Below are 15522 nucleotides of genomic sequence, written 5' to 3'. Positions count from 1 at the left end.
TCTCTAAGTCCTTCCCCAGGAATTTTGATTTAATTGCTTGCAGTGGAGTTCTGGGACAGCTGGAAGAAACAGAACAAAACAAACAAACAAAAAACCCTACTCAGGTGATTCCAATCTACAGCTAGGGTTGAGATTCACTGCATGGGAGGAACATTTTCTGGGAATGCAGGAGTCCTTTCCTGGTGCCCTTCAGCAGAGGAGACAATTCCTTCTAGCTGTTCTAAACAGACTTGCCGTCCTCTCTTATAATTTATTAACCACTTGTGGATAATGCTTCTGGTTGCTTGTCTGCACTGCTGGGAGTACTTGTCTTCCTCAACTTCATTTCAACCAGAAGCTTCTTGTTTTGACTTCTTCTTGTTTGACATCTTATTTTGGATGCTGAGCTTTGTCTTTGAACAAAATAATTCAAGATGATGATGTATAGAGAAGCTGATTGTTGGCTTTCCCCAAAATCTGCCTTTAGGGACCACATATCGAGCATTTGATCTTCAGCACTGCAGCAGTGGTCTAACTTGAGCTTTCAGTCCTGAGACAGACAGACGCTCGCCGTTACTGAGATGGATGATGTAATAATTAAACTACTATTTTGTGCAATCAGTTTCACTTGAAGGTTCCAAAGTCTTAAGAACATCTGGTGGCAATTTGTAGTTAACACAACATTATTTTGCATTTATTAAGTGTTGATAATGCAATAGGTGTTGTACAGAATACAATCTCTGTTCATAGGTCAAGAGAGGGCAAATGTGTCCCTAAAGAAAGAATGTTATGGATTTTTCCTAAAAACCCACCTGTTGAAACTTTATAATTTTGGAAAAGCTGTCGTTTGTATAAATTTTCTGCAATTTATAAAGTCTTTTTACATAGATTGATCTTTAGCATTGTTGCACTGTGATTTAGTCAGTAGCAAGCAACTGAAAACCTGACTCAAACTGCATCAAACAATAAGAAAAGTTACGATTGGCTTAAGTCCAAACCAAGGGTATCATGGTTTTGGGTTGTTAATCCAGTAGGTTGATGAGGACTTAGGTACTGTTAGGGGAAGCACACTGACTGAAACTGCCCACCCTGGCCAGGCACCAGAGTAACCATTTGCATGAGTTTTTTTTTAGGACAGGAGGTCCTGGTAAGGAACAGGGAACTAATAAGCCACCACCAACTGGAAGAGTGTGGGAAAGGTCAAAAGGAGATGCCACGTGTTCTTCTACCTCCCAGCATCCTTCTCGTTGGCATCCATCTTGCCTGAGCAATGCATGCACGACCAGGAAGGACCCTGAGTCAGAATGATTGACCAAAGACAACCTGGAAACTAATCCCATCACCATAAAACCTGAGACTTTGAGCCACATGGGTTTCCTTACCCTCTAGCTCTCTGCCTGGACACTCCTTCCCAATAAAGTCTTTTACTTTGTCAGCATGTTTGTCTCCTCAGACAATTCATTTCTAAGTGTTAGACCAGAGCCTCCTTTTGGGCCCTGAAAGGGGTCCCCCTTTCTGCAACAGTACTCCTCTCTCTCTTTCATGCTGTTAGCCAGGGCATCATCAGCTCAAGCCAAGACCACTTTCCCTTATGGTAGTTAAGAACTACCTCAGTAGCAGCTGGGGCTACCTGTCTCATTATTCTAGCTCAAAAGAAGAAAAATCTCTCACCCAACATGGAAGAGAAATCCTTCTCTAATACTGAATAGTCAGATTAGATAACATGGTATCCCGTGGTAGGGGGGTCAATAAGGTGGGGTGGTGACCTCCAATGACTGCTTTGGGTTCCTGGACCAGTTATTGGCAAGGAATCGTGTCTGACTCTTGTGACCCCATGGACTGTAGCCCTCCAGGCCCCTCTGTTCATGGGATTCTCCAGGCAAGAATACTGTAGTGGGTGGCTATTTCCTTCTCCAGGGTATCTTCCCAACCAGGGATTGAACCCCGGTCTCTGGCATTGCAGGTGGATTCTTGACCATCTGAGCCACCAGAGAAGCCCGACTGGCGAGGAAGGGTGGGTTTACTGTGATTGGCATAAGCCAGTCAGCGTTCCTCCCTGGAGCTGGCCAGGGAGTCTGTTTCCCCTGGGTCACATGGAAGGGGTGGGTGAACAAACAAAGTCTAGTCGCTCTTAGGAAATAAGCAGAGGGGAATGGACACTGGTAGCACTCAACAGGGTTTACTGCCAGTATCTGGGGCTAATTTACAGAGGAAAGGGCTTCCCTGGTGGCTCAGATGGTAAAGCGACTGCCTGTAATGTGGGAGACCCGGGTTCCATCCCTGGGTCAGAAAGATTCCTTGGAGAAGGAAATGGCAACCCACTCCAGTATTCTTGCCTGGAAACTCCCATGGACAGAGGAGCGTGGTGGGCTACAGTCCATGGGGTCGCAAAGAATTGGACATGACTGAGCGACTTTACTTACAGAGGGAAAAATAGGGTTATGGAAGTTGGAGGACACCCAAGATCTCACAGTTCAGCTGTGGCAGAATCGACACTTCTAGTTGTTGAACTGTTGTACACTTTAGCAGTGAAACCAACCCAAGACAATACTCAAAGCAGAAGTTTGTCTGCAGCACCTCCCTCTCCTCTGCCCTTCCTCCCTTCTTTGCTCATCCTCTTTCCTTCACAATTTAGAAAGCAGTACTCACTGGCCTTGTTGTGGGGTCCCAGCTTATTGATGGTGATGCTCTCTGCTGGAATGCCCGAGGCACTTGGCAGGCCTGGCCAGCATTACTTGTAGGGAACTCTCCTTGCCCCCACCCCAGACGTTCCCCCACCCCAGGCCAGTGCTGTGGCTGGAGCAACCCTTGAGGTTCTTACTGTCCTTGCAGGCTGCACTTCAGCCAAGACACCAGGGAACTTTGCTGAACAAGATTTACTACTTATGAGTCCTGGAGGGTCCACGGCACATCTGAAGGCTGCACAGCCCAGAGGAGGGGAAGAGAGGAAGAAAGAGGGGACCTGGGGCTCTGCCTTCATTAGGGCCCAAAGGTGGGAAGTCTAGGGTTTGTAGGCTCACTATTGACCACTTTAAAGGGTAACAGGGGGAATTGGGGCACAAGAAGGGAGAAGTGAAGTCACTCAAGCCATCAGTTATCTAGGTGACCCAGGGCTTTCTGAAAGAGGGACCTGCATAGGTGAGGTCAGTCTAACGTACCTGATATTTTGCTAGTAGCTGTGTCAGACAATAGGTAATGTATTTATTACAGATGGATGTCTTTGAAATGGATGCCTCAGCAATCAAAAGCTTAATGTCAGGCATTTTGACCTTACAGTAATGAAGATACCATTTCTGCACTGTCCTGAACCCTAGAACCTTGGGCACCTTATTTTGTTTCTTTGGGCTTCTCTTCTTCAAGGAAGGCATTAGAACTGTCAGGGAATTTGCTAAGAACTCCAATTTTCATGAATTTTACATTTCTTTTCTCCCTTGTCCTCTATTTCTCCTGGTGCTTCTGCTTATCAGTGGTTTCAAACTTTTTTGGTAAACATACATGGTAAGAGGTGGATTTTATAAAACAATTCAGTGTACACACACAAATACACACACACTGCGAATTAAAAGTTTCATTGAATAGGGACTTCCCTGGTGGTCCAGTGGCTAATCTGCTGGGCTCCCAATGCAGGGGGCCCGGGGTTTGATCCCTAGTTGGGGAACTAGATCCCACATGCTGCAACTGCAAGTTCGAATGCTGCAACTAGAGGTAACGTATGCACACAACAAAGATCAGAGATCCGCCCCGTTCTGTAACTACAACCTGGCGCAGGCAGAATAAGTAAATAAAATAATAAATAATACTAAAAAAGTTTCACTGAGTAATATTTATCCTAGTACAGAAGGTGATGCCCTTGTCTAGTATAATCTGCTGTAGTCTATATCTTGTGCTGCGCTAAATCGCTTCAGTTGTGTTTGATTCTGTGTGACCCTATGGACTATAGCCCGCCGGTCTCCTCTGTCCATGGGATTCTCCAGGCAAGAATACTGGAGTGGGTTGCCGTGCCCTCCTCCAGAGCATCTTCCTGACCTAGAAATTGAACTCACATCTCTTATGTCTCCTGCATTGGCAGCTGGTTTCTTTACCACTAGCGCCACTTGGGAAGCCCTCCGTGGACCTCAACCCTTAGTAAAGCTTGAGGGTCAGCCTTCAACTGACTCCTTGGGCCTTGACTTGGCAAGTCTTCCTTCTCCCAATCTCCCTATCCACTCCCCAACTCCCAGTAAGATTTTTCTGCTTTACATCTCATCTCCCTGGGATCCTGGCTCCTATCGTTACTTAGACTCTCTGACGTTTAGCTCAGCTGTGTGCTAACAGTTTATTCTGCCCAGCCTTCTCTGGTCCAAGCAGTTATGAAATCCCCTGGTTACATCTGATGACCTGTACAATCTGATTTCTGTACAAGCAGATTCTCTTCTCTTTCTCCCTCTCCCTCCGTCCCTTCCATATTTTCTTTTCCTCAGAGTGAGGTGCTCAAGTCAAGACTTAGTCGTGGTGTGTCCACTTATACACTAACCCTGTTTGCCACAACTGTTTGACGTTAGCTCAGCCTGTAGAACTGTACCTCTGCCCAGAGTCCCTACAGAAATGCTGGATTCGTGCAGGTTCACCAGCAACTTTCACCCCCAGAAATCAAGTCCAGTCTAGCTATTCATAAGTACATAAATCATTTTAGGGAAGGTGAAAGTTCGTCTGGCCCAATATTTCTCCTCTGTTTTTGGTTTATCTTAATCCCGTTTTGCTATTTTTTCACCACACCCTCAATCTTCTCTGTCTCCAAAAGAAGCATAGCCGCCCCTCCTCAACTTTTAAAAATTCTGTTAGAGCCACTTTCTTCAATAACTTATTCCATATGTTGCAGACACGAGCTCCATCAGGATCCTTCCTCCCCCCACCGCTTCCTCATTTTTGTCTGGAATCCCTCAGTGTTTGAATCATTACAAGTAAAAGGAGAAAATACTCTCCAATCCCAGCCCAGTGGGGCCTTTCTTGGTGTGTCCCGTGTGTTGCATCATTTCAAAGGTTTTATGGGAGTTTAACCCAGTGAGAAATGGCTGCTCTGCCTTTACTGTCCACTTCTCTTGAAAGCCCCCCATGGCTTGGGTGATATAGCCCTTCTCTGCTCAGGACACCAGGCTGCCTGGGATAAAGGCACAAAGAAGCTCTCCATCTTCCTTGTGTGTGTGCTAAGTCACTTCAGTCGTGTACAACTCTTTGCGACCCCATGGACTGTAGCCCGCCAGGCTCCTCTGTCCATGGGGTTCTCCAGGCAAGAATACTGGAGTGGGTTGTCATTTCCTTCAGGGTATCTTTCCGACTCCAGGGTTGAACCCGTGTCTCTTACATCTCCTGCATTGGCAGGCAGGTTCTTTATTGCTAGTGCCACTTGGGAAGCCCTCCATCTTCCTTAGTGGGGTCCAGTAAGAACTCTGAGCAAGCAGAAGACACTTCTCTGGTTTTCCAGTCCATTCCCTCTGCAAACATACTCTCAGATTTCAGCTGTTTTTAACTGCAGGTGAGCACAGGGCCTTTGATTTTTTAAAATAGTTTTTTTTTTTTTCTTTCTGTAAATAACTCCACTTAACCCATTCTGGTTCTTTTTCTGGTCTGTGCCCAGGTTTGACTGTTCCATGAGAGACATACTTAGTTCTTGGTCCTCTGCTTTCAGACTAATTATTTCACTTTTCACTGATACCAGTTGCTTTTATCTTTGTATACCTGAGATTAATTTCTTCAGCAAAGATGGGTTTATTCAGGATCGGCAAAAAATTGCGAGTCAGAGTCTGCAAACATGGTGAACCACAAGCAGGTCCCTGCATAGCGAGGGAGGGAGAACACTTTTATGAGGGGAAGCACTTTTATAGAGGGGAAAAGGAAGTTGGGAGGGCTGGAGGAAATGAAGAGTTCGTGGCTTTTCATTGGTTGAGTCCTCGCTGGAGAGAAGTCTTCTTCTCCGATGGGCTCTGCTGTCGTTACAGGGTATGGGAATTTCCCCTTCCGGTGTTCTAACTCTTTAATAGAGGTTTCTGGTTATTAGTATTTTTACCTTTCAGGTGGATACAGCTCTTCTCTGAGATGAGATCTTTTCTGTGCAGCAACAGGCGTTGCCACCCTCTGCTTTCCCCCAAGTCTCTCAGAAGCGGGGGGAAGGGCCTTGCCCAGCTGGCCTTGAAGTTGGTCCAGACAGGTTCTAGGACCTGCAAACAGTTCACAGGGCCTGGCAGGGCTGTGGGTGGGGAGTTGCACTTCATTACTGTCAATTTGTTAAGTCTGAACTTTGTTGCAAAGATAAGCTGCCAGGAAGCTGCTTTAGAGTGTCTGCCCTGCCCCACAGGCATGGAATGCTGTGGATGTGGTCAGCCTGTAGAGGGGCTGCCAAGGTTCATGAAAGCGAGCGATGCGTGCTGAGTATTTTTTCACAGTACCGATTTCTTCACTGACCTCCGTTTTCTAGTTCTTTAAAGATGTCGTTGGGTTTGCTCCACAGCTCCAAAAGTCTACCTCTTTGCAGACACTGGCTTTATGTGTGTGGACACCCACTGTTGGAAGTACTTCTAAGCCAAAGGGGACTTGATAGAGTCCTTTGTCTCTCGTTTGACCCCATAGTGCATTATTTAAGGGGATTCTTTGGCCTTGAATATAATTCAAGCAAATATATATAATATATATATATATATATATATATATATATATTCAGGCAAATAAATGAACATATATTCAGTCAAATAAATGCTGATGCCATACTGCCTAGATAACATATTCTAGCTTTGCTTCCTAATTGCTGTGCATCTTGAGGAAGTTACATACTCTTTCCGTGCCTCAGTATCCTCATCTGTAAAATGGAGCTGATAACACTGCTCTCCTGAGAATGAGATGAGTTATGCATGGGAATGCTTAGGAAGAGTGCCTAGCACACTTAAGCACCCAGACTATACTGGCTTTTATGATTTGACACTTCCATGTTCTGGCTCCATTCTCCAAACCACGTCCCTTAGGAGCACTTCTGTGAATGGACATTGGTCCTTGGAACTGTATTCTTTTTTGAAATAGCTCTGGTTTTATTTTGCTAACTTCTGAGATCCTAGATCTGTGCATAGTATGGACATAGGATTTTTGCGTTTGGAGCTCTTCTGATGGGCACGATGACTCCCCACAGGGAAAACAAAAGAGGTTTTCAGCCTTGCCTATGTCTTTCCAGGAAAACAGCTGTATCACTTCCCTTGCTGCCTTGAGGGAATCAGTAGAAACCAGCTCCATCCAGTTGTCCTTTCCTATTTGCCTGGATTACCTGCTCTGATTTAGCTGTTTCTTTGGTATTTGTTAATTACGCTGTGACTGGTCTTTAAGGTATGTCTTTGTTTATGCAGCTTAGCCAAATCCACATTTTGGGGGAACACTGATTATAGTAATACTGGCAGGCGCTATGGCTTGGCTTTCTAAGCTCTTTCCATACCTAAGTTTTAGCTTGTCTTGGTAATTTTATGAAATGGGGTAAATCACTGTCTAACTCTAGTATCTTTCCCTGGGTGAACTTTCATTTTCATTTTTTGGGCAATGAGCTAAAGATAAAGGCTTGGGATTATAGTTAAAAATGTTTAAACACTTTGACCGAATTGAACACAAAGTTAACTGAATCTTATACTAAACTGGCAAGTTAATTGAATTAATTTGTTGAGATTAATTTATTGGTTCCCTCAGCCAACTTTTCTTGAATAGTGAATCTGTTATCATATAGATAGAGCCTACAACAGTCTCATTTGCCCTAACCCTATGCAAACACAAGTTTTAATTTGCTGTGGTTCTTTGTCAAGCAGTACTTGCTCTTAAAACCCTGCTACTGGGCATACTTTCAGGTACCATTACACGGACTGTCTTTGCAACGCCTTTTATTTCATGTGTCAATTGGCTCAGCAGGATAACAGATGTGTCTGAACTCTTAGATTGCTTCTCTGTCTTGTGTCACTTGCCAAACAGTTTTGACTTTACAGGGCAAAACTTAGCACTGGTCTGTGTCCTTTATCATCAGACAGACCAATGACCAGTTCTGTAGGGACTTGGAAGCGAGAGACATCTCAGAGGCTGTTTTATTTCTCGGTTTGGGTCTGCTAGTGTGGCAGTCCTTAGGCGTAACTCATTTCTTATAATTACAGAGTCTGTCTCCTAAATTTACAAACCTCAACATTTATTTTATTAATTTCCAGGCTGTAATAATAACTACTACAGAACTGTTATAGTCTGCAGGCATGGTTCTAAGTGGTTCCTGTTTAGTAGCTAAGGTGTGTCCTACCCTTTTTGTGACTCCATGGGCTGTAGCCCGTCAGTCTCCTCTGTTCTTGAGGTTTCCCAGGCAAGAATGCTAGAGAGGGTTGCCATTTCCTTCTCCAAGGGATCTTCCCAAACTAGGGATCAAACCTGTGTCTCCCGCATTGGCAGGCAGATTCCTTACCACTGAGTCAGCAGGGAAGCCTGCAGTTCTAAGTACTTTAGACATATTACTCCATTTTCTGCTTTATTGACTATGCCAAAGCCTTCGACTGTGTGGATCACAATAACCTGTGGAAAATTCTGAAGGAGATGGGAATACCAGACCACCTGACCTGCCTCTTGAGAAATCTATGCAGGCCAGGAAGCAACAGTTAGAACTGGGCATGGAACAACAGACTGGTTCCAAATAGGAGAAGGAGTACATCAAGGCTGTATGTTGTCACCCTGCTTATTTAACTTATATGCAGAGTACATCATGAGAAACGCTGGGCTGGATGAAGCACAAGCTGGAATCAAGATTGCTGGGAGAAATATCAATAACCTCAGATATACAAATGACACCACCCTTATGGCTGAGAGTGAAGAGGAACTAAAAAGCCTCTTGATGAAAGTGAAAGAGGAGAGTGAAAAAGTTGGCTTAAAGCTTAATATTCAGAAAACCAAGATCATGTCATCTGGTCCCATCACCTCATGGGAAATAGATGGGGAGACAGTGGAAACAATGTCAGACTTTATTTTTTGGGGGCTCCAAAATCACTGCGGATGGTGACTGCAGCCATGAAATTAAAAGGTGCTTACTCCTTGGAAGGAAAGTTATGACCAACCTAGATAGCATATTTAAAAGCAGAGACATTACTTTGCCAACAAAGGTCCATCTGGTCAAGGCTATGGTTTTTCCAGTGGTCATGTATGGATGTGAGAGTTGGACTGTGAAGAAAGCTGAGTGCCAGAAAATTGATGCTTTTGAACTGTGGTGTTGGAGAAGACTCTTGAGAGTCCCTTGGACTGCAAGGAGATCCAACCAGTCCATCCTAAAGGAGATCAGTCCTGGGTGTTCATTGGAAGGACTGATGCTGAAGCTGAAACTCCAATACTTTGGCCACCTGATGCGAAGAGTTGACTCATTGGAGAAGACCCTGATGCTGGGAGGGATTGGGGGCAGGAAGAGAAAAGGACGACAGAGGATGAGATGGCTGGATGGCATCACCAACTCGATGGGCATGAGTTTGAGTAAACTCTGGGAGTTAGTGATGAACAGGGAGGCCTGGCATGCTGCGATTCATGGGGTCATAAAGACTCGGACACAACTTAGCGACTGAACTGAACTAAACTGAACTCCATTTAATGCTTTGGCAGTCATTATGAGGTAGGTTCTGTTATTACACCCACTTTACAAATGAGGAAACAGACTCAGAGAGATGAGGTTCTTGCCTGAGGTCCCATAGCAAGTGAGTGGTCATGTCCAGGGTCACAGAGCTGGTGAAGGCAAAGGATTTAAACTCAAGAAGCCAGGTCCTGGAGTTCAGTTCAGTTCAGTTCAGTCACTCAGTTGTGTCCAACTCTTTGCAACCCCAAGGACTGCCTCATGCCAGGTTTCCCTGTCCATCACCAACTCCCAGAGCTTGCTCAAACTCATGTCCATCGAGTCAGTGACGCCATCCAACCATCTCATCCTCTGTCGTCCTATTCTCCTCCTGCCTTCAATCTTTCCCAGCAACAGGGTCTTTTCCAATGAATCAGTTCTTCACATCAGGTGGTCAAAATACTGGTGTTTCAACTTCAGCATCAGTCCTTCCAATGAATATTCAGGACTGATTTCCTTTAGGACTGACTGGCTTGATCTTGTAGTTCAAGGGACTCTCAAGAGGCTTCTCCAATACCACAGTTCAAAAGCATCCTGGAGTTATAACTATTATATTCTACTGAAGGATAGACTTAACTGTTGCTGAAACCAGAATGGAGATTGCCTTATTTATAACAAGAGATATAGTAACCATGATAATAAACATTGATTATTTTCTCTGGTCACTGAAGTGACCACTTAAGGGAGAAAATCCACTTAAATGTCCAAATTGTGATCAACTGTTGCTAGATGAGCATAAAGCCAGAACAAAGAAATTTAAAAAATGAATCGGATTGCATGATAGGGATCTAGGGAGCATTATTGATCCCTCTGGGCTTCAGGTTGGGGCTTCCCTGGTAGCTCAGTTGGTAAAGGACCCACCTGTCAATTCAGGAGACACAAGAGACTTGGGTTCAATACCTGGGTTGGGAAGACCCTTTGAAGAAGGAAATGGCAAGCCACTCCAGTATTCTTGCCTGGAAAGTTCCATGGACAGGGGAGTCTAGTGGGCTATAATCCATGGGAGTCAGACACGACTGAGCACTAACACACACAAGCATGCTGGGCTGCAGGTTACACGGCCCCAGCTGTTGTTTTTGGAGACACATCAGTGTTAGGAACTGTGAGGTGATGCCTAAATCTTGTTCCATGAAGTCTTAGGTCAGTGCTAAGAGTCTGGGGCACGGTTACCAGCTCTGCCCTGGGAAATAAGCAGAGAAGGAGCCAAGGTGAGAGGCCAAGAGAACCGAGAACCACGTGTGTTGTGTGAAAAGGCTCTAAGCACGCTATGGGGAGGCATTTTGGAAGAATTTCCTGAGCCAGAGTCCAGCGTTTGCCATGGCTTGTTATGTGTACCTCTGGTGTGGGCATCCTGGGAAATGTTAAAAGAGCTGCCAAAGAGGAGACTTCATTTCTAGGACTCTAGGAAGCTGTGTGGATCGCCCTTCCTCCTTCTAGGGATGTGCTTAGAACTCCGACAGTGGCCAGAATCAGACCACCTTCCACTAGGTGGATCAGAGTCACCATAACATTCTTTAATCTCAGATTATTAATACTTAAAAAACTTTTTATTTTGAAATAATTACAGATTCATAGGAATTTGTGAAAATAGTGCAGAGCAGTCCCTCTAGTGGTGCAGTTTCCCCTGGTGGCACTGTTACCTAACTAGAGCACAGTACCAAGCCCGGAAATTGACACTGATACAGTCCATTAGAGCTTTTTCAGATTTTGCCAGTTTTATATGTGCTTATTTGTGTGTGTGTGTGTGTGTGTGTGTGTGTGTGTGTGTGTGAATAGCTCTATGCAATTTTATCACATGTGTGCATGTGTGCGTGCTAAGTCGCTTCAGTCATGTCAGACTCTGTGCGACCCCATGGACTGCAGCCTGCCAGGCTCCTCCATCCATAGGATTCTCCAGGCAAGAATACAGGGGTGGGTTGCCAGGCCCACCTCCAGGGTCACATGTGTACGTTTGTGTATTATAATACCACCGTAATCAAGAAACAGAACTCTTCCATCACCACAAAGATCCTTGAATTCTTTTTTAAAGAAGAAAGATCTACCCCTGAAAGAATTATTAGCTCATGTTGCTATAATACAATTTGAACAAGTTAGAGTTTCCTTTATATCCTTTACATTTCATTAATATTTTTGTGTGACTATATCCTATTCACCTTTAAGGACCTAACAACAGTTGGATCTTTTGACTGGATTGGGAAGTTATGCTGCTCCCATTTCCAACATACCTTTTAGGTAAGCCACCTAAGGAGGTGGGAGATTGATCTGTTATGTTTACCACAGTCTGTCCAGCACCTCGAACAGGGCCTAGCACATAGAAGTTACCCAATAAACTTTTCTGAAATGAATTAACTCATTCTATCTTGATTCTTACTACAAATGCTGTTAGCTAGGGGGCCTCCTACAACCCCAACCATGGGGTTGGGAGCTTTTCTTTCTGAAGAAGCTCCTTGATTGACCTTAATTTGAAGTCTGATTCAATCCCAGAACTTTTACTCCGTTACTATTTTAATGAATTTTTGTCATTACTGGACTATCATGCATTTTTCACAAAGTTGAAAAAATTAAAACAGGACTTTCCTTGTGGTCCAGTGGCTAAGACTCTGCACTCCCAATGTAGGGGGCCCAGACACAGCCAAAATAAATAAATAAGTTTAAAAAATTAAAACAATTCTTCAGAACAAAATTGCAGTTAAAAATTGTTTAGCTTCAAATAAATGTGTTTGAGAAATGTACATGGGTAGTGCTTATGTTTACCCCCTCCCTCCTCATCTGTCTACTAGCCCATTTCTTCTTACAGCCATTTCACTGGGTTAAAATATCTTGCAATTGAATGACATTCATGTCAACCACCCTACTCTCCAGACCCTGAATATAAGTTCTCATGAAAATCTCCTTAGCAGAGAGGTGGCGTAAATTACATTTTTTTCCCCCGGATCCTAACTGTTCGAGTTTCTTTATACTTGCAGTGTGGCTCTTGTTAAGGTGGCGTATGTCTAGTCACCAGCCACATGGATCAGAGATTATTTTCATGATCAAACTAGGGTTTAGTTCAGTTCAGTTCAGTTGCTCAGTCGTGTCCGACTCTTTGCGACCCCATGAATCGCAGCACACCAGGCCTCCCTGTCCATCGCCAACTCTTGGAGTTTACTCAAACTCATGTCCATCAAGTCGGTGATGCCATCCGGCCATCTCATCCTCTGTCGTCCCCTTCTCCTCCTGCCCCCAATCCCTCCCAGCATCAGGGTCTTTCCCAATGAGTCAACTCTTCGCATGAAGTGGACAAAGTATTGGAGTTTCAGTTTCAGCATCAGTCCTTCCAATGAACACCCAGGACTGAGATCCAGCCAGTCCATCTTAGGATGGACTGGCTGGATCTCCTTGCAGTCCAAGGGACTCTCAAGAGTCTTCTCCAACACCACAGTTCAAAAGCATCTAGGGTTATCTCATAGTTAATGAGTGTTCCAGGCAGAGGCACTGCTAGCTGCAAAGAGAATACTACAAGTGAAAGGTGATAGGAATGGTGAGCCATGGAAGGCCCAGATGGAAAATGACTAACAAACTCACTAAGAGAGATTTTTTTTTTTGACAACTGAGATAGACACCTGACTCCTCTCTCTGACACTGAAAATCCAGCCAGTCTGTTTCTGTGCCAACAAAGTTTAGGCCTCAGATGGACACTGGTTAAGCTGCCATTTGAGCTACTTTTCTTTTTGCTGTTCTCAGTTTTGGCAGAGGTGTTACCTTTGTTCTGATAGTTGATATCTTGTTGAAATTCTTTTTGTTTAGTATACTAATTCCCATTGGTCCTTACTCTGACACAGTCTTCACCTAATGTCTGGATCCTTAAAACTAAATGTTTCAATGCTATCCTGACTTTCAGAAACCAGCCCTCTCTTCTTATACCCCTCTGTCCATGCTGCCCATTATTTTTAGTTGACCCTTTAAAAAAAAATGCTTTAATTAAGAACCTATGGCTGCCCATTGGATCAAGTCAAGTCAAGCTCCTGTCATTTCACAGCTCTCCTCTTTAACCTGATTCCCTCCTCTGTGCCCTTAGGGTCTGCTCCGTTGATGGTCTCCTTCACATACTCCTATTAATGTATGCAATAGGAAGGTGTGCAATAGGTGATGGTTAAAGTATAGTAATAAATTCCTAAGACTTCCCAGACTTGGAGGCTTAAACAACAGAAATTGATCCTCTCACAGTTCTGGAGGCCAGATGTCTAGATGTCTAAAATCAAGATGTCAGCATGACTGTACTCCCTCCAAAGGTTCTAAGGGAGAAGTCTTCCTCACCTCTTTTGGTGGCTCCATGCATTCCTTCTGGAGGGGTTGGAAGACAGGAGTAGAAGCAAGGTTTATAGTAAGTGAGACGAGAGAAAAAGAGAGAAAGCAGCTGGGATGAACTGGGGAGAGGGAACGCCCTGAGGACCTGCCTCTGTGGGACAGCGGGACGGTGAACTGTGCGGAGTCAGTGCTGGGTCATGAACAGACTCACCACCTGAATCAACACCTCCTAGGTGAACACAGGCGGGGATACCAGGATGAAATTCTAAGGGACCAAAGCCTGGAGGACGCTGCCCTCCCCTGGGGTAGTGGGAGAGTCTGTGGGTGGAAGGTCCGCAGAGCTGAAACTAGAGGAGAGGTAAGAAGACCTTCCCACCCCTGTGGAGAGGGGGTTGGGCTCATAAGTGAAGTAACGAGCCAGAGTTCAGAACCCTGAAGCCGAAGGACAGAAACAAGCCCTCCACCCGACAGGGCGGAGGGCTGGGAAGCGGTGAATGGAAGGACTAGAAAGTGCATGAAAGTTAAATCTTCTTCCTGTCTCTTAACCTTCTTTGTTTTTCTGTTATTTCTTTGGACAGATTCTGCTTTCTTTCCTCCTTGTCATTTCCTTTCTCCCCTTCCATGCTTCCTTCCTTTTGCTGAAAGAGAAGAGGGATTCTGGCTAATAATCTGATCTAATGAAATCTGCCAAGCTGTTTGAGAAAATGTGACCTAAATAATTAAAAATAGTATATCATGAAGTTTAGTTAGTCTAATTCCCTTGTTATGGGAACATGCTCTGGGACTGTCCCATTTCGGCTTTGAGGGACAGACACAGCTTGCTGTGGGTGGTAGTTAAACACAAGATGCAGGGCATCATGTGTGCCCATGCAATGAAATGAGCCAGTGACGAACAGGTTGGCTCTCAGCAGAGATGAAATGAAACGAAATGAATTAGAGACCAGAGCCTGATAAGGTAAAAGGAACCTTCTTATTGCCTTTAAGTAGTTGAAGATGATCAAGTTTTAAGAAGAGTATTTTAGGGAATTTAAGAAGGCACAGGAAAACCAATATTTTTTGGGGAGTCTTAAAAGGGCCTTCTTGACTTGTGGGCTTGGCAAGTAGATTGCACTTAGCTGCTGCTAAGTTGCTTCAGTTGTGGCTGACTCTGTGCGACCCCATAGATGGCAACCCACCAGGCTCCTCCATTCCTGGGATTCTCCAGGGAAGAATACTGGAGTGGGTTGCCATTTCCTTCTCTAATGCATGCATGCATGCTAAGTCGCTTTAGTCATGTCTGACTCTGTGCGACCCCATAGACGGCAGCCCACCAGGCTCCTCCATCCACAGGACTCTCTAGGCAAGGATACTGGTGTGGGTTGCCATTTCTTCTCCAATTTATGGATTATTAGCTCAGAAATAAGGTATCAGATTCTTTATATCTGTTGAGATTTCCAGAGTTTTCTCCAAGAAGCTAGAAGCTGAGTTTTACTTATGGTACCCTGACTCAGGGCCCAGGAGTCAGATAGGCTAGGTTCAAATTCACTTGCTAGGATGCTTGATTCCAAGGTAAGTTATTTCTCTGGACTTTGGTTTCCATGTTTTAGAGATAGGAATGGGTATGGGAGTTAAGGGAGGTAATAATGTATATG

General features: G+C 44.6%; 1 long non-coding RNA gene across 2 annotated transcripts in view; it reads left to right on the top strand.

Annotated features, from left to right (window-relative positions):
- The window catches only part of LOC122679330, an 83910-nt gene that overhangs the window by 22997 nt on the left and 45391 nt on the right, over window positions 1-15522 (top strand). The window contains exon 3 of one of the 2 annotated variants that reach the window (XR_006336366.1): window positions 1113-1411. The exons of the other annotated variant lie outside the window; for it this stretch is intronic. This is a non-coding gene — a long non-coding RNA (uncharacterized LOC122679330). Of the gene's footprint in view, window positions 1-1112; window positions 1412-15522 lie in introns of those variants that run through there. 2 annotated transcript variants of the gene reach the window in all.

Source organism: Cervus elaphus, chromosome 21 (assembly GCF_910594005.1).
Source record: "Cervus elaphus chromosome 21, mCerEla1.1, whole genome shotgun sequence".
Lineage (NCBI taxonomy): Eukaryota > Metazoa > Chordata > Mammalia > Artiodactyla > Cervidae > Cervus > Cervus elaphus.
Note: the sequence above shows the minus strand (reverse complement) of the source record. Positions and strands in the feature narration are given on the sequence as shown.